General features: G+C 35.3%; 1 protein-coding gene across 2 annotated transcripts in view; it reads right to left on the bottom strand.

Moving 5' to 3' along the window:
* LOC118267736 (dopamine D2-like receptor) overlaps positions 1 to 23,764 on the bottom strand; it is a 202,361-nt gene that overhangs the window by 118,837 nt on the left and 59,760 nt on the right. For both annotated transcript variants that reach the window (XM_050694091.1, XM_050694093.1), the window contains exon 2: positions 2,312 to 2,348. The gene's annotated coding sequence lies outside the window, so the exon portion shown is untranslated. The remainder of the gene's footprint in view (positions 1 to 2,311; positions 2,349 to 23,764) is intronic.

Genomic DNA, 23,764 nt, shown 5'->3' with positions numbered 1-23,764 from the left:
AAAATAACAAACAGTAAAACCATTAACGTAATTCCCTACATTATCTTCAACAAAAACATTTCCATCAGTTTCTCTCTCTATTGTATACAAAACCAGACTGAGCTCGTTATTATCCATAATAACCTCATCAATAGACTTACTACTAATTTATTTACTAACACACTCACTATTCATTTCCATTTGTTTAGTATTTTGCCCATAATTCTCCTTTATTAACAACTAGTTTTTTGGAACGGTTTTGCTGGTTTTTTATGGTATAAGCTGGTAAACAAGGACATAGATCACCTGATGGCCTTTTGGGAGTTAGGAATTTAAGGGTTGTTTGAGAAAAGATGGGGAAGGGAGGTAAAAGGTTACCGGTAATCTCACTCAATCAACGCAAGCGTTGTTCACGTTGGTTTTCTGTGAGGCTGTGGTATCACTCCGGTCGAGCCGGCCAATTCGTGCCGAAGTATATAGCTCCCGCACACTCAAAATGTGTGGAATTTAGAAAATTTATCTTCGGTAGCTCCCGATATTTAACTTATTTTAGGGTAATAAATAGCCAATATTTCAATGTAATAAAAAGTAAGCTTCTCAGCGGTGACAGACGTTTTGGTTTAGTAGTTTCGAAGCCTATTCGATCCTTATCAACCTGTGACAGTCCATTGCTGGAAGACTATGGATAAAATACGGTGTTTGCCAGGCAGGTAGGACTTCGTAGTTTAATAGGATCAGATATAACAGAGAACTGCTGTCTAGTTTTTATTAATATTTACTCCCTTTGTCCGCTCTCTTTTTTATAGGATTGGGAAAGGGGGTAATTGGGCCTCTGATATTCCCATTCACACAACGAAACTCAACGCAGTCGATGTTTCACTTCAATGTGGCCGTGATATCACTCTGGTCGAGCCAGCCTATTTACCTGCAGCAAGAGTAGTGGTGTTGATAAATGTGTTCTACTTTACCGCTACTACACAGATAAACAAACAAATATGTCCTCTTCATAATATTAGTACAGATAATTCTCCTCTATTTCGTATAAAAGAAGTAATTACTAACACTATAGGAAGAATAATCGGCGTAGCTGAGGGCAATAAATCGACCGTTCAAATCGTCGGTTAGGGAAACAACTTGATTACATCGAACGGTACAGAAACAGATGAAGTTGAATAATTAGATGAGAGAGGAATCAGCTAAGATGTTCCTGAGATAATGGTCTCATTTTGTTTTGTTTTACGAGATTCCATTTTTTATTTTAATCTGGTTTGAATTATTTTGGCTGTTTTAAATAAGGTTGGATGTAATTGAATATGTAATAGAGCTAAATTTTTCCTTAGTTTTGTTTTAATGGTTCAATTAAAAGTTTTACACTGTCTCATTGGTTTTAGTTTAAACTTAATACAGTAATAATTTGAAGTGGTGTCAATACGAAACATTTCAAAATGGAAAAACCTAATTGTTCGATTACTAGTTATCTTTTATTTTTTTCTAGACACTGTTACAATATGGTGTGGTGTGCTAAACAATTTTATAATCGGAAATTCTATTGGCCTGGACCATAAGTCACATCCTTATACTTGAAAATCGTGCTCCTCCAAAACTCCAAATGATCCCACAGTATTTATGAACAGTTAATTGTAGTTCGATAAACTACAATAGCAAGTTGGCCTGGCAGTTCATTAAAGAGCAAGTTTCGGAAGAAGTAGTAAACAACTAATGTAGGTTGCCAAAGCCAAAGTTTCAGATTTGTGAATGAATATTGGTGGGAGAAAATTATTAGTGTTTGTTAGTAACTTTTACTAAATTTTGGTAATAATAATTGATTTTGAATATATAGTACTTGATCATTTATTTCAACCTTAATATTACTTGGAAGAAAATAAAACAATTAGTCTTGTAAAACTCTAAATAATTTTTGGGATATCATGCTACCTATAGAAAAATTTTTGAGACTAAGATATAAAAAATAGAGTTTACGTGTCTCCAGTAGAGTAATTGCATTAAATAATTCATTAATATACCAAAGTCATAAATTCACAAAAAACCCAATGAAAAGTAACTCAAAAGAACTTGCACAGGCATTTGACTGCCTAAAACCTCTGATAACACGATTTCACGAAACCCTAACTACAATACCAGTCTTGATTACCACCATTCCATTATTTGGAATAACTTTCCTGACTTCCAGATCATAGGAACACTAGGTAAGAATAAAATGTCGGTTGGAAAAAGTAATTTCACCAAGGTACAATCTTAGGACCCGTTAATTGGGAACAAAGAGTATTTCGGGGCTTTGGTCGAAATTAATGTGGAATTAGTTCGTACTTACATTGAGGTGACTTGGCTGGTGTAATATGTCCCTGTACCTGTAATAAGACGAAAGGAATTAATTAATATATTGATATGAATAAGTGGTTTCTGCCAGCGGCTTTGCCCACGTTATTGTGATAAAAAGCACCCTATATGTTGTGTTTGACTACAATCTCTGTCCTATTGACAAATATAAAGAAGATATTGTTCAGATTCATTGAGAATAGTGTAACGAATACACATCTATACAAACATTTTCATTTATGATTTTAGTAGGAAGTCAAATTACCAAAAAATGTTAGCTTACTAACACAATTTCTGGTACAGAATTTAATAACTTTTTGCTTGACTTTAAGGTGCACTTTTGTTTCAGTAGAACTTAATAAATTTAAAATAAAATACATTATTAATATACAAAATAAAAAAATCCAAAATATAACGAGATGACAACACAAAATTCAAACAACAAAACCTATATTAATAGAAACACTCACACCACCAACAATTGTCTAGGCAACCTAGTTAAACCATTCCAAATCTCTGAAGCACTGCAAATATTCTCGCTTTGAAGCTTCGTTAGTTTAACCCAAAATATTGGTATTTAGTTTAACAGTATCATAATTCAGCTCAGCTCACTTCACTCCTAACTTAACCGCTTTAATTTAAACAACAAGTGATTATAAAGTTTAACAGATTTACATAAACGTTCTGTAATATCTGCGTGGGCAGTGAAGGTATAAGTTGCAAGCGACGTGAGGCAGCAGCGGACAACTTGTCGCAGCAACACTACTGCTTTCTATATGTTTATATGAAACTAGCAAAGCCGGGCGAACTCCATTTCGCCACCAATGATTTTCGTTGTTTTCCTGCTTTTCTTTTGAATTATTCTCACGGAGCCCGAAACCTTTCCAACGAATGCAAAACCTTGGAGATCGGTTCGCGCGTTCTGGAGTTATAGCGTCAGGAATTAAAACCCAACTTATTTTTATATTATATAATATTACCTCCATGGATAGCGACACAAAGCTAAAGCACGCATTGCCGAGCGACAGACGCCACTGTCACACGATCGCGGATCAGTAACCTTAGTACGAGTTTGCTTTTTAAAGTAATCGAAACGAAAGCGCGTTCGACGCTCTGATTGGCTGGCTCGAATAAACCAACCAATTAAAACAATGAACGCACTGTCGTTTCCATCTTATCAATCATTATCATCTCATCATCTTGTTAAACGTAAAGCAAATTCGTACTAAAGCTAATTACTGCTGCTGCTATAGTTGGAAATCATGACTGCTTATAACAATGCGACATGACGATGACGACACTCGTGGTCTGGTGCTGCCTCATGTCACCCGCTTCTAACTTGCACCTTAAAGCTGTAATAACTTTAGGATTATTTCTGGTTTGTTAAACTGAAACGGTAATTGTTACAGCTGTAACTCCGTGAACTGGTGTGGGTGTTGAACCGAATTAGTCGTAATTGTGGGATATAAAATTTAAGTCCTTAATTTTATTACGGTGTTGATTGGCTTGTGGTTGTTATTGTCACGTGTTTTTATAAAGATAGGATTAGTTATTGTTATATATTTTGATAATATATAGCCGAAATAATTTAAAATGTGAATTAAACAAATAGTCAAGAAGCACACTGATTATTTCATGTAAACGAGCAGACGTATCATAAATAGTATGGTTTTTAAGCAATCGCCGCCCCGATGGGGTAGGCTGAAGTGCACCATTATGGCGATACAAGTGCCAATGTACACGGCACTTTTCACAATATATGTTGTAATTCCCGTGGTTGTGGGGGAATTGGGGATATACCGAGCACAGATTCCAGACCTACCACTAAGAAATTTTCGAAAAACCGAGTAAAAGCCCATTTATACTTCGCCCGACGAAATACAACGCAAGCGTTGTTTCACGTCGGTGTTTGGTGAGGCCGTGGTTTCACTCCGGTCGAGCCGACCCATTCGTGCTGAAACATGGCTCTCCCATACTTGAATATAATATTTGACTAAACTCGTCATTCAAATAGTTTCATCTATTTACATATTATTGACATGTAGTAACTTTCTCGTATCGGACTGGCTCATCAATGTCAGCCGTTGACGTGGGTCCTGTGTCGATAGTAAGTAAACTATTTGTAAGACGTTTTAAGTTATATAAACTAACCATACTGTTACATGTAACCCTTATCATAATAAACTATTACATTCAGATATTTTGAATTAAAATAATGGAGCATTTTTTTATCAATTGACATTCAGCGTCGGAACTAAACCCTGAATCATTTTCAAATCCTACAGCGACTTTAGTACGAGTTTGATATAATGTTTAACGAAATCAAAACGAGGGCGCGTTCGGTGTTCTAATTGGCCGGCTCTAAAGTCCCTGTCATCATCATCATAATCATTATCATCATCAGCCGAGAAACGTCCACTGCTGAATAAAGAAAGAAATTCTTCCACAAAGTCTCTTTACGGCGAAACAAATTATACAAGCCATAAATAATTATAAAATCCCTCTTACTTACTTCCTTAACAACCAACCAACAACGCAATTAATAACAGCTACCTATCTACTCTTCGAAACTCGTACAAAATAACTCCAAAATTACCTAAGATCCTTCCCAGAAACACAATGACAGCCTCATAAAATTCACACACATTCCCTACCGCATTAAAGATCCATTACTGAACACTGAACACTGACTGTCAGTCACAATGCGACAGTTTCAGTTGACAGTAAATCCATGTTATGTGTGGGAGTTTGTCTAAATAAGTACCTCGTCAATGTGAGAGGAAATTAGGAAGGTTCTCTTAAAATTTTAAGGTTATATAGCGTTGATGCATAAGTTTGTAATGGATGGCTGAAATGTCACTTGTTTTGGAGGTACGCAAGTTTTTGATGAGTTCGGGGGTAACTTTTTTGGGGAGTGTTTTGTGAAGGTTATCTAGATTTTTGTTGTATATGTTCAGTATTAAGGTACTTTTGATTTTTATGTTTTGAAATGTAAATAGAACAGTGCCCCAAAGTAGGATTTTCTCCTGTGTCGTGGGTGCGTTTACAAACATATAAGTTCGTATAAACATGACACCCAGACGCGAAACAACAATTTGTGTATCACACAAAGAGTTGCTCCGTATGGGAACCGAACCCGCTACACGATGTGCGGCAGCCGTGCAGTCGATTCTCTTTAATTAATCCAAATAATTATACAATAATTTTATATAAATTTGATCGTATCTGGCGATCTTGTTCATTAATTTGTACGAGAACCCAGTCGTATCAATGTAACTTATAATCTTACCCTATTTAAGACGGCTCACTATACATTATAATCGATTAAATCCTTACTAACTTTAAAGTATTACCAGTACCGATTACAAAGTCAGTATTCAAATTAAATAAAATCTAATTAAAAAGAATAATCTATATCTTGCAAAACTCGGCAGAATTCATCTTCCTTTGTCCCCCCACTTGAGTTTCATCTCACGAAAGATAAGCCGATAACTCATTTCATCTGTCTTTCTTTCCCGGACCAGAAGTAAATCAAATAAAAGTAATCGTACTTTTGAAGATAATAATTTACCTTGTGTTTTGAATTCCCTTTGTAGAATCTACTATGTAATTTATATTTTTTTGATTTATGACTTTCTATAACTCTTGTGTACTGTGTAGGACTAAACAGCGGTGTTTAAGTAATATTATTTTTGACATTTAAGGTAATTAAAGTGATGTACACATTTATAACCTTTTTTATGGTGTGAAGTATGGTCGGAATTTTTTATACGGAACAATTTTTACTGTTAACTAAATACGAGTACATATATTATAAGTGTAATCTTCTACATTATGCTCCAGCATGTAATGCTTATAGAAGCATTTGTTGGACAAAATTATGTTATTGGTCCAAAAAGCCTATGCTTTTTATTAGGACTTGACGCTTTATTTACTAGTGTTATTTCTAGATTGGACCCCACCACCGCTTTGCCATCGACTAATGTGTAGTTCTTTGTTAAATTCTGAGGGGTGTGGTTCGGGGATGGCGATGGGGGGACTCTTACTATCTCCACAGCTGGTTTAGGGGGACGGGCTTGTGGACTTACAAGTCAGGTCTAAAATGTCTTGGGGGGTTGGTTGTGTAGGGGGAGCAAAATTATGTTATTGGTCCAAAAGCCTATGCTTTTTGGACGAATAATAATTTTGTCCAACTTATAAATCGGACTTCAGACAAAATAGTCCATTATAAAGTAAAACAGTCTTCAAATACTGCTTATAAATAAAAAAAACACGTTCCCTAAACTCCTCTCACAAAAAACAAGAAACTGAACACCGAATCTATTCTACGAACAAAAAAAAGTCTTACCGAAACCCGATGACAACACGAGACAGGGCACTGCCTAAATTCCAACAAATTCTACGAAATCCCGAACTGTACCGTATTTTCCGAAATTTGGGGAATCGAGTGAGATAAAATGCCACATTACTGGAGGTGTCCTGTCAGTCCCGTTTCAAATCAAATGATATATTGAATATTTCGAGAATTCGTAAGATGTGCACGTCACTCCTTCGTCATTTTGCTGTTTAATAAAACAGCTTGAGTTTATTTTAAGCCAAGTTTTTTTTCTAAAAAGTATAAGGTATCTGATCTACAATTTGTTTCAGCCGGTCCTGTTCGCTGATTGTGACTGCGAAGCTGATTTCAGATTTGATTAAATGAGAGGTCAAGGCGAAACTGTTTCAAACTGAGAGATCAAATTTCTTCCTTGAATTGTGTTTTACTTTTTTTCCTTTTGTATTGGGTAATAGTTATGTAAAGCCGACTGGTAAACTTAAGGTTTTAGGGTGAGCGGCGGACTACCTAGCTGGTTTACCGGGGCTCCGGCTCGAAAAGCAGGAGTGGTTTTTAGTCAGTAAGAATCTGACATTCCCTTTTGTCTCATTAGATGATGAGAGAAGTCATTGGATAATTTTCGCCCCTTAAAAAAGGTTTTAGGGTCGATTTTGAGACCAGCAAATGATCTGTTATTATTTTATTGATTATCATTGACGGCCTCTCACTAAACGCCTCAGAGAAAATCACCAATCACCATAGATTTTTTCTCAACATTTTTTGGTGTTTCCAAATAAAATTCACCAATCTAGTTTCGAACTGATTACTTATCCTAGCTATCTACATACATACATACATCGTCATCCTCGGCCCTGGCATCCAATATCCCTGAACAAGTCTCCTCAAGACGATCCAATAAACCCGGTATTGCCAGCATACTAAACAACGTTTAGTTTCTGCTCCGACGCTGCACTTTATTCTAGGAATTGCATTTAGTTTACTACGTTAAACTAGCCAGACTTGTGTTGTTTTCTTAACTAATCCTTAGGGAGGATCATTGGACTAGTACTGTCTTTGAAGAGGTTTCTGGTAAAAGGACTAGAAGTTGTATCTGTAGTTAGGCTATTGATGTTACTGGCTTAACTTTATGTAAAGTAAATGTTTGAAACTTATGTGGAAGGTTCAGTTGCAGTAAGAGTCGATTGCAAATACAAACATAGTGTACGATTATTCGAGCCATCACGTTTCCACGTGGTGGCTCGAAGGTTTAAGACACCCGCTTCTCATGCATGAAAGTGCGGGTTCGAAATCTACCAACGGCAAGTACTAATGTGACTTTTCGCTCCAGTCGCTCTTGTAACCAATCATCCAGCTCAAATCAAGTCAATCAGTTTAAGTAATCAGGCAGCTCAAACATTTAAGACTAACTGCCGCACTCCGAGACATTTCATGATTATTTCTTAAAATATTGCTGAGTAACGATTTTGTATCGAAACCAAATTGCTATGGACTGTGTTAAGTTAAATGACCCTGAGTACGAAGGTAAGATTTTTTATCTAAACAGTTTAGAAAATTCTCCCAATCAACTTATCAGTAGAAACTCCAAAACTCGACAACACAAAGTCCTACCATTACAATTTTCCTTCTAAAAGTAATTCAACACAAACATTTGTATAAAGAGTCACCGGATAATTTGTAGGGATTAATAAAAACCCGCTCTCAACAGTCCAAGTATGAGTTTATTGCCAACAAAGTCTCACAAAGTGTCTCTTTTTGAATTAATTGTATAAATTAGTCCCAAGTCTCGTAGTGAGATAGTAATTATTGTTGTTATTACAACTGCAGTTGGTTTTATTGTTTGGATTATTGTGTGTTGGGAGTTTGTAGTTTTGGATAGTTTTAGTAGACAGACACTCAGACATTTATGTAAACATTACGTCACGTCTTTTGATCGCAATCAAACCGACCACGTGTCACCAGTTATGTTATAAGTCCCTTCTAATTACAGTGTGAGGTAGGGTTAGCCTATTCCCATATAACGGGCACAATACTATGTAGACAAACCTTAAATTCCTGTCCCACAATAGGCCGGTAACGCATTTGTAATGCCTCTGGTGTTTCGGATGTCTATGGACAGATCACCTGATGTGTCTATGGACGGATCACTTGATGTCTCTATGTACGGATTACCTAATGGTAATTGTACAAGCATCACATGTACGCGTCGCGCGCATAAAAATTATTCTTTTGTAAGAAAAGAATACTTGGGCTGTATAATAGGTACTGGTATATTTATACAACGGATTATAAAAATATATGAGAAAAATATGAGGAAAAGAAAACAAAAGAATAATTTTTATGCGCGCGACGCGTACATGTGATGCTTGTACAGCTGCTCGGGCGAAAGTGGCGAGTCGCGATCCTCCATTTGATGCCGTCACTTTTCCCGTCGCCAGCCAGCAAACAAAAAGTATTTATACGTAAGGTTTTATGTTCGTTCGGACGTTTCCGAACAGTAATCGCCGCGGCGGCGATTGCTTACCATCAGGTGATCCGTCTACTCGTTTATCGGCTAATAAAAAATCTAGTATTTTTAAAAAAAACTAAATAATTACAATCTTCAAATCCGTGAAACAAATTCAAGATCCCAAGTTCTATCGTCGCGATCACTCAACCAATAAGAGCAATCTTATTCAAAGCACGAGTACCTAAATGAAATAATCTTGGAAATCAGGACCCAAAAATTCGTTAGCAAAAACGCCCTACATTTATAAATCAAACCTCGCTTTGTTTCATAAAGAAAAAAGGGAAAATTCAGCTTAGTTAACTTCCAAACCACAAGAACAGTACTTTCATAAAAATACCCCTAAAAGGGGAGCCGAAGCGATTACTTTTCGTTTTGCGAAAGCATTTGCTTAAGACAAAACGGTCCAGAATTTATGCTAAGATAATTTACCAGTTGAATTGTACCGCGGTTTCTTCTCCGGTATAGGTTTCGTATCTTAAGATATATCTGGGACAAATGATAAAGAAAAATGATTGGTTTTTCTTTGGTTTTGAGATCATCATCATCCTCAGCAGCATTGACAGCCTACTTTTACATGGTATAAGCTGGTTGCCGGTTTTTTGGGAGTTAGGAATTTAGGAGGAACATAGAATTATTCGGGGATTGGGAACATTAAGGATAACTGGGCCTCCGGTTATCCTCACTGACACAACGAAACACAATGCAAGTATTGCAAGGAAACTTGAGCATATAATTTCTCGAGTTTGAAATAGCCAACTTACATTGAGCAAGCGTGATGTACTCAAACCTTCACATGTCTCTAGGTTGCTATAATAGGCTGTTGATGATGATGTAAAGTTACATTATAATACGGGTGAGACAGTTAGCATAATTTGAGACTCCTAAAACCTTCTATACTTCTTTTCCCAATTCCCTTGCTGGGTAGTCGCATTTGATATCACTCGACCAACGAAGCATTACTTGAATATATCTTCCATTTGCATATGTTTATGTAGCTTACTCAAGTTTCCTCGAAGCTACCTTATATTCCTTAGCATTATTCGTAAAACATATAAATATGAAGATAATAATTCACCGAAGCCGCAGGGATTTCATATAAATCTTATATCTTGTAAGAGAGCTCTTGTTTTCCTTTAATTTTGTCTTCAACATGAATTATTATATTCTCGTGGGTATACCTTTTTATAATATATAGAATATATTTTATACATAGTAAAACATTTTGTTTTTTTATTCAAAATTATCTAGACCAATAAATAAAATTGGAGTGTCTATTTGTAATATTCAAACCGTTTTTACCACATTAACATATTACATTCCATATGAATATAGATATGACATATAAGAAGGCTGGTCAAATAAAATCACAGTTTAAAAAGGTTCAGAGAGCCTAGTACAAGTTCATTTTATATTAAGGAGATCAATATCAATCAGAAATGTTACCGCGTTTAGCCCTCTGATTGGTTGGTTCATTGGAGCCGACCAATTAGAGCGCCGAGCTCTGGTTCATCAGAGCCCGCTGCTGCCCGGTCTCTGTAAAATTTAAAAAAATCAACTCTTACGTGAAGAGTAGAGATAGTATTATATTGTATTGTATTCATTCTATTTTCAAGTCACAATAATAATGAAGTATGATATAATTAAGGAAGCGAGCAACTGTAACTTTAAATATATTATTATGTATTTGTGTACTTGGTTATTGCCAAACTTGGTGGCAATGGCACATTCTGCGGTATAGTTTGCCAATACGTATCACTTGTTGTAATGAAACTTTGTCTAACTATCACATATTGTAATGAACAACAGTATGTAAACTTATGTTTCTTGAATTTCATATTTAAACTTTTGTAATAAGAGAGAAGTCGTATAGAGAAAACACTATATCTGCACTGCTTTTCATACAGTCGGCTATCGTTAATTAATTCGAAATTCAAGGGACTTTTATAATATTTAAAATGATTCGATTATGTTCTAATTATTTGATATTTATATCAAATGATCCAAAAATTTAACTGGTGGTAAAGTCCCTTTCTCTCTACAACTTATTTATGAATTATCATTATCGAGAGTTTGACGCCGCTAAGTTTGAATTGACGAGTTATTTGGTTACGTAGCACTTGATTTTTCCGTTCGAGTTACCAAGTGCACAAAAATATACTGCTGTTTCAACTTCGAATTATCGAAGGTTTGAATAAATGAGAGTCAACTTTCTACTTAAAATACTGCCTGTAAAGTATTTGTAATCAATGCATTATGGCAATGGGCTTGATTCCATCTTCCTTGGAACTTAAAACGTAACTAGTCAATGTGACAGAACATTGCGTCATACTTTGTACCATATTAGGTAATGTGTAGAATTAGTCCCCAAAAAACAAAAAGTTTCAACGCAACGAAATTAAAATATTGCAATAGTTTTAAACATTTTATGAACACGAGAGTTGTTTTGAAACTTTTCAGAAAACATAACGTTAAAAATAAAATGTTGTCGAGTGTACTTTTTATTTGGGAGCGTACAAGTGTAGGTTATTTGGCACACCTGTGTAATATTGGTACCTTTTTTTATAAAAACTTCTCCAAACAGGGATATTTTGTTTAGTCATAAGTATGTGCAACTTGTTGGTGATTTAAGTTTTTAGTTAATTGAAAATGGTTTCATTTCTATTCCTCGATTAGGGAAAGTCAAAAAATTATTATTGCACTAGCTGCCGCCCGCGACTTCGTCCGCGCGGATGTCGGTCTTCGCGTGGATGTTTTATTTCTCCATTTTGAGTAACTCTGACAATGACATCTTATAAATATCTATTGGAGCCAAATACGGCTAGGCCCATAATAATTAAGGATATCCCTCTACTGCTGTTAAGCTTGCGTTCTGTAGTATAAAAGTGAAAAATTAAGATTTTTTTTCTACATATTTTTCCAGGATAAAAAGTATCTTATTTTATGCCCAGGATAATAAGGTATAATTATACCAAGTTTCATCGAAATCGAACCGTTAGTTTTCACGTGATGCCTGAACATAGAGATAGACAGAAAGACAAAAAAAAAATTAATCACATATTCCGGTTTAGTATCGATCTATAATAAAAGTACCTACGCCTTTACCTACTTAATAGAAACTAAGCGTAATTCGTGTATATATATTTGTTGTTTCTGTACCGATTTCTATGATTATTTTTTTTTTATTTAATAGGTAATAATGTTAACATTTTTTAATTAGGGATGAATGAGTGTCATAGACGTCAGAATAGGTAGGCAAATATAATCAGAAAGCTCCGAACTGCTAAGCCATCGGGAGTTATATGTGTCATTGTGAGTCAACCATAAAAGATAGACATTTGCTGTCGTGGAATATTTTTTAAACAATTTTAAGGAGAACATTTCCGTCATACATGATTTCTGTGTAACTTTAACCATTAAGGCTGCACACGCGACGGAAGCTTCAAAAATGGAGTAAGTTCTCCGGTTTTACCAACATTTCCCTTCACTGCTCTGCTCCTATTGATCGTAGCGTGATGAAAAGTGTACTATAACCTGCCCAGGAGTATGAAGAACAATTGTACCAAGTTTCGTTGAAATCTGTCGAGTAGTTTTTGTTTCTATAAAGAACATACAGACAGACAGACAGACAGACAGACAGACAGACAGACAGACAAAAATTTTTCTGATTGCATTTTTGGCGTCAGTATCGATTACTAATCACCCACTGATAGTTATTTTGGAAATATATTTCATGTACAGAATTGACCTCTCTACAGATTTATTATAAGTATAGAAGATTATTGTATCTCCTCTAGTGTTGAAGGTACCCATAGGCGGCAGTGATCACTTAACTCTCAGATGATCCGTCAGTTCATTTGGATCCAGTCAATTATTTAAATTCCTAGTAATTCAGTTATGATTTTCTATTGTTGTTAAGTATTCTAATAAACTCAAGAAGAAATATATCTTACCCACTTAGAAACAAAAGACACAACATTGTCCACACAATAAATTTAAGTGATACAAAACAAAGATTCTTCTTTCAACAAAAACTTAATATCCTACAACAGTTATATTCTAAGACAAGAAGTGTCCCAAAGGAAGAGATTATTTTATTTGTTTATACACAAGAAGTGTCCTATACATGACATTACGTAAATCGTGAACTGCCGTAAAAGCATTCTTTTATACAAGATTTATTTATAGCAAAACTTGGGCTATCTCTGTTTTTATATCGATGGTAGGAAGGGATTTATGTGCTAGTTTAGTCTGAAAGGAATATTCATGTCGCCAGTCTTCAGGCCTTCGACTGGGAAGTGATATCATTAGATCGTCTTGAAAGAAAAGAATATCTATTTCCTTTAGTGTAAATAGATACATTGTAGATAATGGACCTACTGGATGTAATATTTCAGAGATTCCATGTTATTAAGTTTTAAAGGTTAAGGTATTTAGGTAAACATTTGGTATGTGGTTTTATATCATAATATGACAGCATGTTGAACAGACAGTGTAGATAGGGTCTTATAAGTATATCACTAGCGCCAGTTGGCGCTAGTGAAGAAGTAAAGAAAGGTATGAGAAGACATTGAACAATGTTCCCACCTTAAAAAAGGTCGACAAAGCACCTGTAACTCCGTTTTGCATCACTACTTGTGAGTTAGGTTACTCATCATCACGTTATTCCTTTGCCCATTAGGTGTTATTCCACTAAAATGATGATTTAAACTATTAACAAACCGAAAATGTTAAAACTTCCAGTTACCTTTCTTTAAGATATTTGTATTGAATATTATATTTTTAAGGAAAACTTTATTAACATGACAGCATGTCATTTTTGAGCCAGTAGCGACTTATCCAAAGTTTGTGTTACACAAATTGCCCTGTCTATCACAAATTGTTTCTTGGAATTATCTAATAATGATAATGGTATAGAATGAAATGTCAAAGTGATATTGTAAAGAATAAAATCTTACTTTAAGGCTAAAGGAAAAAGATTGAATGTCATTTGTATATTGTAGAAGAGTTAGATAAAAGAACTCAGTTGTGTATTTTTCTAATGTAAGTTTTGTAGGCCCGTTTGCGTCCACCTACCAGTTCACGACCATTTTACAGATCGCCTTAAATTTAAGATACTGAAAACGTGTAAAATCAAACAGATGTGTTATTATTTTTGGGATTTTTTAAAGGGCGTTTCGTAACTTGGACGCAAACTATTGGGTGGACACAAACAGGTGCATTTACCCTACTTCTCGATACATTGCAAAGTTAACATAGAACTACACAAATCCAATTTCTTATGGACTTGCAGTGTATGATCTTTCCGCACATTCGACGGTCAGTTTATACTAGTTATACATATAGTATTAATGTGTAATGAGTACGGTCATATAAAATGTTCACCTTGATTAATTAATCTAGTGTTATGTTATCTTATTATCTCTTGATTAATTAAACTGGTGTCATAGTTACTATTCATTGGTTAATTAGCAGTTAAATTGTCTAACCAACGCCACATTCTTTCATATAAATATAAATATTCAGCGGTTTTAAAAACTAAATTCAAAGCAAACACATTATAAAATTGTGGTGTGGCTCAAAGCTAGTCGCGAGGTTTATCGTGTTTTTGCATACTTTTGTCGGCAAAGCAAAATGGTGACATCAAAGGTAGCCTTCATTGCAACGCGTTTCACAAATTGCAAAAAAAGAGAAACTGGTCAAGCGTGTGTCGCCTTGTGTTACATGAAAAAGAATTAACAAATTATGGTTTTTTTTCTTATTTATCCAGGTTTAGTACACAATATTATGTACCAAGATAAAAAAAGTACATAAATGAAATGATTTTCAGAGTTTAGATTTTCAGAGTAACGAGACATCAGTTATATTATTATGTCGACTTATTAGATTAAAATTCAGAATTGCGAAAATTACTCAGTCTCGCACGGAGTCTGAAATTGTGCCCAGTAATTGGCAATAGGCTCATCAATAGGGAATTACAACACAAATGGTGAATAGTGGGTGTACATTATACAGTAGCTTTACGTGCCGTAATGTGCATCTCTGCCTACCTCTTCTAGTAATTTACTGACACTACAAGAAAATTAACACTACATTAAGTTAAAATATCGATTGTACCAAGAAGATGTATGCGTTTGCAATCAATTAGTAGATGCAACTGCATACGGCCATTAGGAGCAATAGTCTATACATTACCGAGACTATTTATTGTTGCAGTGAATGCATTTGTCTTAGTGAAGACAAATTAATCTAGGAGCTTAAAAAGCTAAGTATAAAAAAGTTAGTGATTACTTTGTAGGAATTTGGATTCTGTTCCAGACGGAACATTTGCAGTATAAACAATTTTTTGAACTGTTATTCTTATTTGGTATAACCTGATATTTTGTAGGTAGGTATGTAAGTTAGTTTGTGCTCGTTTTCTTTTTTTTTTAAACGTTGCCCCACACTAGCATTTTCTCCTATGTTGTGGGTGTTTTCACGCATACACATGCTACCCACACACATGACATTCATACTATTGCTTTTTTAATTTCGTAATGTTTATGTTGAACAAACAAAATTCGTACAAATGTGACCAACGGTTTTAGAGGAAAAAGAGCTATGTAAATAAAATAAACAAAGGTAGATAGTTTATACCCTTTTCGACTGATAGAACATAATAAAAGTTATATATAAGTTTGTCTACTTTATAGAAAAAAATATATATAGATCTAAAATATATAGAGTAGAATCAGGCGTTACTTTACTGAAATCCATGCTACACTAACACATTAACAACACGGAGCATCTTCAGGTGATGTTGGCTCAGCGGATTCGAGCTGCGGGAGCCATCGATTCAACACCTCCTGAAGAAGCTCCGTGAAGGAGGGAAACATATTATTATGTCGAATGTTTTGTTGCGTGTCGTGTGTGTGTTAAACATTTAATTGCGGGTGGTGCTGCACACTGCATGCTGAAAATACATCTACAAGCGGAATAAAAACTAAAAATGTATTGTATAATATTATTAGTGAATTTCTAAAACATTCACTCACAACTTACCTACTCCAAAAACACTACTTTCAAAAATGTACTTTATACCAAACTTATTTGTATCTCAAGCCACTTCTATATAAATAAATATACAAGAGAACGTGTCCCTCAGGTATCCCACACAATTAGTGAAGAACGAACCGACTCTGCCAGTGTCCCCTTACCTTTTAATTAAGTACACTTAATGTCCAACTCCATTCTGGAATTAATTTCATGAACAAAAAGGGTCTTGGGAGACAAGAAATACAAGTTGCATTTATTTGTGTGTAGAATATGTTTTCTTTTTAATATAAATTAGATGTGTGACATGTAATAATGTCTTTTTTTGAGGGGGAATAATCATCCAATGACTTTTCCCCTCTTGGGCGAGGTGAGAGGGAGTGTCAGATTCGTGCTGACTAAAAACCACCCCGTTCCTACTCCTGCTTTTCGAGCCGGAGCCACGGTAAACCCGCTAGGCAGTCCACAGCTCCAGAATAATGATGTCTACAGTTTTGAAACCTACAGGGATTAGAATATTACCTAGAGTAACTTTTAAAACCATTTTTCAGTAGTAACATTGAAAATGACTGCCTGAAAAACGACTGCCTCGTTAGCCGAGTAGTTGCAAGTGCGACTGCTAAGCAAGGGTTCTCGGATATGATTCCAGGGTCGAGCAAAGCATGCTGAACCATTTTCGGTTTTTTGAAAATTTGTCTGACACGGAGTCTGGAATAAGCCCGGTATAGACTTCCTGTTAGGTACATGGGATTTATAACATAAATGGTAAAAAGTGGGGTGTACATTGTACAATGGCATTAAGTGCCGTAATGTGCAGTTCTACTTACCACTTCGGGGATAAAAGGCGTGACGAAGAATTAAACAAGAAAACAAAAAGGATTCAAATTAGTAGTACTCTGTATTGAAATGTAAACGTTGACCTTGAAAAACAGTGACCTTCATCGAACGGACCCCGTTCAGTATTTTATTTTACATCCCTTCTCCCTCCTTTATTTCGACACTTCATGTTTTTCTTTACACCCTGTTTGTACTCTGTATCCAAACAGCTCTTGGGACACCAATTTTTTGTTTAAACTTTCATTCTTTGAACATTTGTACCGGTTTATCTTTCTCTTTTCCGTTTATCTTTCAGCCTCGTAATCACAAATAGACTTTTTCCTTTAGCAAAAAACATTTCGCAAATTACTTTTTTTTAGAATTAAACCAAATCCTTTCCCTGCCCGCTTTATTACAAATAAATTATTATTTTGTTTGTTTCGATGTTATTGAGCTGAATCGATCTAAATTGAACGTTTTCAGTATTGTCATTAGATCGTTTTTTGTTTAAAAGGTAAAAGGTCGTTCTGACCTTGACGATATTTCAAATGTTAAGTTTTATTCATGTTTACTAATTGACATGATGAGTTTTCTAATGAAGTTTCCATTTACTGCGTTTCTTCGAAAAATGTAATATACTAGCTACTCCCGCGCGTTTTCACCCGCTTTGCTCAGCTGCTATTAATCGTAGAGTGCTGTCTTATGTAGGTACATAGCCTTTTTCGATAAATGCGCTATCCAGTACAAAAATAATTATTCAAGCCGTTGCAGTGGTTTAGACGTGAAGAAGAGACAGAGACGTCAGTTACTTTCGTATTTATTTGACTTACAACCCACTGCTCGGCTCCAGTTGGTCATTGCGCTATGTTTTATAACTTAAGGCCTTGCCAATAAATGCACTATCACATAAAAATACTAAAAAATATTATTCAAAGTTACGGAGATTTGCGCCTTCAAACAAACAAACAAACCAACATACATATACTTTTTTATATTAGTATAGATGTATAGATATAGTTACACTTTCTCAGAAGTGTTACAATGAAGCAATACAGTTTCATTGAAAGCAGTTTGCTTGTAAAAACAAGAGAAAAAGCAACACAATTTTAGCTCCCAATTATGAAATGTCCAATTAATAAGAAAACTAGCAAGAATTTAATTACTTGACTTCAACGAATTCTAAGAAATTAGGAAATTAGTAGGAAAGGAGTAGTTTTTAGTTAGTAAGAGTCTGACGCTCCCTCTCGCCTCGCCCAAGGCAGGAAATGCTATTGGATGATTGGATGATAAGAGTTAGTTAAGGTACTTCCTCACACTAAGTAACTGTTAGTTAAGGATTTTTTTTTAAGTGGGGAAATTCATCCAATGACTTCTCTCGCCCTGGGTGAGGCGAGAGGAGTCAGACTCTTACTGACTAAACACCACCCCGTTCCTGCTCCTGCTTTTCGAGCCAGAGCCCCGGTAAACCCGCTAGGTAGTCCGCAGATCAGGCATCAGCTAGGGTTGATGCCTGATCTGCGGATTACCTACACTACCTACCTGTTTTTGTGAGGGGCCTACTGGGCCCCAATACCCCAAACAATATTAATGTAACCTTCAAAATTCTGTTCTAACGCCTACAATATTAGTAAGGTCCCTCTAGACTAGAGAGCAGTTGAACTATCCTTAGAATGTGTTTAGTAGGTAGTGTGTTCGTCCCTCAGGAGTAATTACTCGGGAAACTAATGTGACTACACGTTACTACTTGTTTACGCATTAAAATGTTCCTTGCCTTGTATAAATATAGTTGTATAGTTGCTTTTAATGTTTGTTTTCATAGAAGAAGTCTGATGAAACTAGCGACTCCGGTGCGGTTACACCCGCTCTGCTCGGCTACTATTGGTCATAGCGTGTTGTTTTATAGCTTATCGCCTTTAACGACAAATGCACTATCCAACACACAAATAACTTATTCAAATCGGACACGTAGTTCCGGAGAATTAGCGCGTTCAAACAGACAAATAAATAACTCTTTAGCTTTACATATTAGTACTGATTATATTGTACCTTATATACCTTACCTTAATAATCATAGTACCTACTGTAATTTGATTTCTTTTTTCATATTTACCATTATTATGTATTGCACACTGCTATTTTTAAGCTAAAACTACCACAAAAGTCCAAAGAACAAGGAGATAATAACACTCCAATTTCCAGTCAAAATAAAAGACAAGCAACTAGATTGTACTCGTATAGCTAACAATTAGGCTACGTACACAATGCTAGGCTGTGTAGTTGTGTACTAACACACAATAATTGCCGCCTTCCGTGTTACTATGGAGCTTTTACTTCTACGCTCGTGTGGCGCAAGGTGTAAGAGATGTGGTTTTGAAAAAGGGTTTTAGTATATAGAAATACTTATAGTACCACCATTAGTTTTCCCCTGGGTGGCGTAAACTAAAGGGACATAAAATATTAAACTTAAACCTTTTTATTTTCAATCTCCAACCCACCTGCTAAGGTTTGTTATAAGAAAACTATCATATAATAATAATAAATTCGTCTATTTCAAAATAAATTTTGTCAGTATAATATTGTTAGTAACAAAGATCTTAAAACATTATGTTAGTATTTATTTGTAAGCAAAATTGTAAACTAAAATAAGTAATAATAATCAAATAATCAGTGTCAAATGATACAACAAGGCAGAATCAAGTCCCAATTATAGAGAGGAGGCCAGTAGTGGACTATCATAGGGTGTTAATGAATATCAATCATCAAAAAATGGTACTTAATTCAATATTGAATCGTGTCAATCAAATTATCAATATCTCGCTTGTGACTTACATATGTGGCAATCTGAGAACATAATATTGAAATGGAATTCAAAAGTCGCTTTCTACTTACACTTAGCCCCAAACCGTCGCCCCTTACGGAATAATTCACGTCACTCCGACATGAAAGCCCAGCGGAAAGTCGTACTTAGATTACAATCAAAACAATAAACTCACTCAAATACCTTGAACTCACTATGTAGTGTTCGTAAACTATAGGAAAGTTATTAATGTTGTTATGTAAGCCTTAATAACTAAATGGGTAAGGAAATCTATGAAGCTGATGTTTGTTTATTTGTTTTTGTGATTGGGAAAAATCTTTTTGCTATTGCACCAGAGATGTGCTATGCTACGTTGCTGTGGATACTTTTGGCTTCCACCAATCTTATTTATTATTACACATAACTTAGCACTGGTGGTATTTTTGTATACAATGTGATAGGCGTGGGACTTCTAACCCGTTAAGGCTGAGTACTACATCTAATTTTATCGACAAAAAAATAATATGGGGGTTGAACCCCTAATTGAAAATATTGAAAAATAGTGATTTTTTCGGTAAAAATAATTCACAAATGATTTTTTTCTCACCAAAACATTATGAAACATATGAAAAAGGTAATGAATTAGTTAGCTAAGCTACCGTTTGTTCGTTTTTTTTTTGTTTCTACGACGCATACAACCTTTGATATCAAAAAAAGTAAAAAAAATATTAAAATAGCCATAACTTTTAGGGGGAGGGGATTCGACCCCTTCGACCCCCGACTTTTGTCGATAAAATTAGATGTAGAACTCAGCCTTAACGGGTTAGAAGTCTCAACCCTATCACATTGTATAGAAAGATGCGTGCCATGGATGTGTGCTATGGATGGCTTACCTTCTATCGATTCATCGCATACCTGAGCGAATTGGCGTCCCATAGTCTCTGCCTACGCCCATGGGATAAAGGCGTGAGGTTATGTATGTTATGTATGTATAAAGTGAATTTTGGTTTGAAATAAACAAAGTATTTATCTCAAATTGGCAATTGAACTCGTGACCGACAGGATGATCAACGAGTCAGTCAGTAGGCAATGCAATAACATATTGAAATTATAGGTTTGTGGGGCCAATAACAAGATACCAATCTTTTCGATATCTTATTTGTTTTAGTTGAAATCCATACATACAAAACCTATTTTACTTGACTCAGTGCTAGAAAAAAATATAAAATTGGTAAAATACCTAGACAGACATCATAAAATACATTGCTATTAGGCCCAGTAACATTTTTTGTGGAAATCTCCAAATAGTTTCTTCTCAGAATCCAGATAATGAGAGCTAGGCTATCGAAAACTCTTATTTTTTATTCCAATAATTTTATTTTTGTAATGAATTCTTAATGATGTTGTCTAGAAACGGCCGCCATGTTTGGTAAAAGGGCGGGAGACATCTGTCAGATTGCGCGCCAAAATATATCGAGGAAATTAATCATGAAATTGGCAAACTCTTTTGCCAACATTTTACTACAGATTAAAATATGATCTAAAAAATAGCTAAGATTCAAAGATAACTAAAATCATAGCTAAAACGTCCATTAAATTAATGGATGGCATTAATCAAAGTTGTTTTAAAAACATACTTTTGTCTGCTCGTATAAATATGAACATTTTCTGATATTTTTTTTTGTTTTTATGTCCTTTCGAACAAGAGTTGCGTCAAATTTTAGGTAAGAAACAAAAAAATTAAAAAAAAACGTTTTAACTTCGTACGTAAACGTAAATATACGTAGACTGAAAAACCAAAAAACCAAATGACTAATTTTTACCTTAATGTCCATCTTGTAGATTATTTAAAAATATTAGACACGTATATTTTCTTTTCTTACGGAAACAGACACTTTTAAAGATATATTGTTTTAAAATATTGCTTGAAGTCACTTCTAGGTACGTTTTCTGCGTAGAAATGACTGACGTATGTGCTCTCACTTAAACTTTGATTCATCATCATCATCATCATCAGCCGAGAGACGTCCACTGCTGAAAAAAGGTCTCCCCCTTGGTCCTCCACGTAGAACGACACCCACGCTGCCATGCCCACGCTGCGTCTTCCGGTCCGCGGTCGCCACTCAGTCACCTTCCTGGCCCAGCGGCCATCAGTCCTCCGAGCGACGTGGCCTGCCCATTGCCACTTCAGCCTGCATATTTTGAGAGCTATGTCTGTTACTCTAGTTCTTTGGCGAATTTCCATATTTCGGATTTTGTCGCGCAAAGATACTCCGAGCATAGCTCTTTCCATCGCGCCCTGGGCGACTCTGAGCCTTTCTAAAAGGCCAGCAGTTAGGGACCATGAAACTTTGATTAGTTACGACAAAATAAAAAATATGTATCCAATATTTTTTCATTGCCTAACAGACGATAGAGATAAGAAATAGTTTTTTAATTGTCATACCGTATTCTAGGAAAAACCCCAACATTATACAGTCCAAACACTAGTCGTTACCAAATAATTTATACACATGAAGCCCTCAAGTCAGCAGTAATAGTGAGCGGAATCGTTTGGATAAATCAAATGGATTTATTACACTATCCATTGTTTATGTCCTAGTTTATGACGGGAGAATAAACATTTTATACCTTATTAGTGTCAATACACTGAGTCACTGACAATGGCTTGTGTGACATGGGGGGATCATGGTTATGTTTCTGGAGCAGTCTAGAGATGCTGTATTGTGTTAACTCTTTTTGCTGTTTTAGGTTATGAGTCTCTTTAAATATGTGGTTAGTATTATTATTTTTGATATTGACGACAAACTATAGATTTCTTGTTTGTCATCAAGTCCATATTGAGACAACCCAAGAGTGCAGAGCTATCGTGCTGAACCAAGACGAGTAAGGGAATTATGAACTTAAGGTTCAAGACTGTTTATAATTGATATATAGTTACTTACTGAATGTCTAATAAAAAAATAAAAAAAACGATAGTCCATACTATTAAACCCACTTTTATTAAAATAAAGCTCATACAAATAAAATAAATAATCCTAAAATCTTATAACCTTTTCACACATCAAATTTTTATTGTTCTAATCTTAATCACTATCAATACCCTGCTCAAAAACTCTTAATTTTTATAGTTCAATGTTTAAAGTAACTTCAGGTACAAAGCAACATCTCACATAAGAACAGAGCACATAAGAGACACTAGCTAAAAGCGAAAAGAACTATTCTCCCACAAAGACACAAGTAGCTTCACAAATCTTACACGTGGTCAATCCATTGAAGTGAAGGCGTCGAACCGTTTCCAACACAAAAGGTATAAAGTATCAAGAGTATGGAAGAACAGCCCCGTACTAAATTGTAAAGGAATCCTTTGAAGATGGCGGTTCGCTTACACGAGTTGCTTTTTAAAAGGGAACAACTTTCACTTTAGACTTGAGTTGGTAATTATTTTTAAAGCCTTTTTTTAAGTGGGGAAAACCATCCAATGACTTTTCTTGCCTTGGGCGAGGCGAGAGAGAGTGTCAGACTGACTAAAAACCACCCCGTTCCTACTCCTGCTTTTCGAGCCGGAGCCCCGGTAAACCCGCTAGGTAGTCCGCAGCTCTGGATTTTTAAAGCCTACAATTGTACGTGATGTAAAAAAAAATATTTTAGGTTACTGATAATTAACTTGTAGCAAAACTGACACCAAAATTAAACTAAAGCTACCAAAAAGTAATAATGAATTGCTGACAATCTTCCTAATTAATTCATGTTTATTTTGCCCAGACTATAGCAAAGCAAAAAGAAGATTTATATCCTAGCTGGTGATGTATGTATTTAATCTTCATAATATCAAATAAATCTTACACATAGAAATAATGTATCTCTTCGACAAAAACTACATCGAAAATACTTCATACACAACATAACTTCACGCCTGTCTCCCATGGGAGTAGGCAGAGACAATGGACCGCCAATTGCTACG

This window comes from Spodoptera frugiperda, chromosome 6, assembly GCF_023101765.2.
Source record: "Spodoptera frugiperda isolate SF20-4 chromosome 6, AGI-APGP_CSIRO_Sfru_2.0, whole genome shotgun sequence".
Taxonomy (NCBI): domain Eukaryota; kingdom Metazoa; phylum Arthropoda; class Insecta; order Lepidoptera; family Noctuidae; genus Spodoptera; species Spodoptera frugiperda.
Note: the sequence above shows the minus strand (reverse complement) of the source record. Positions and strands in the feature narration are given on the sequence as shown.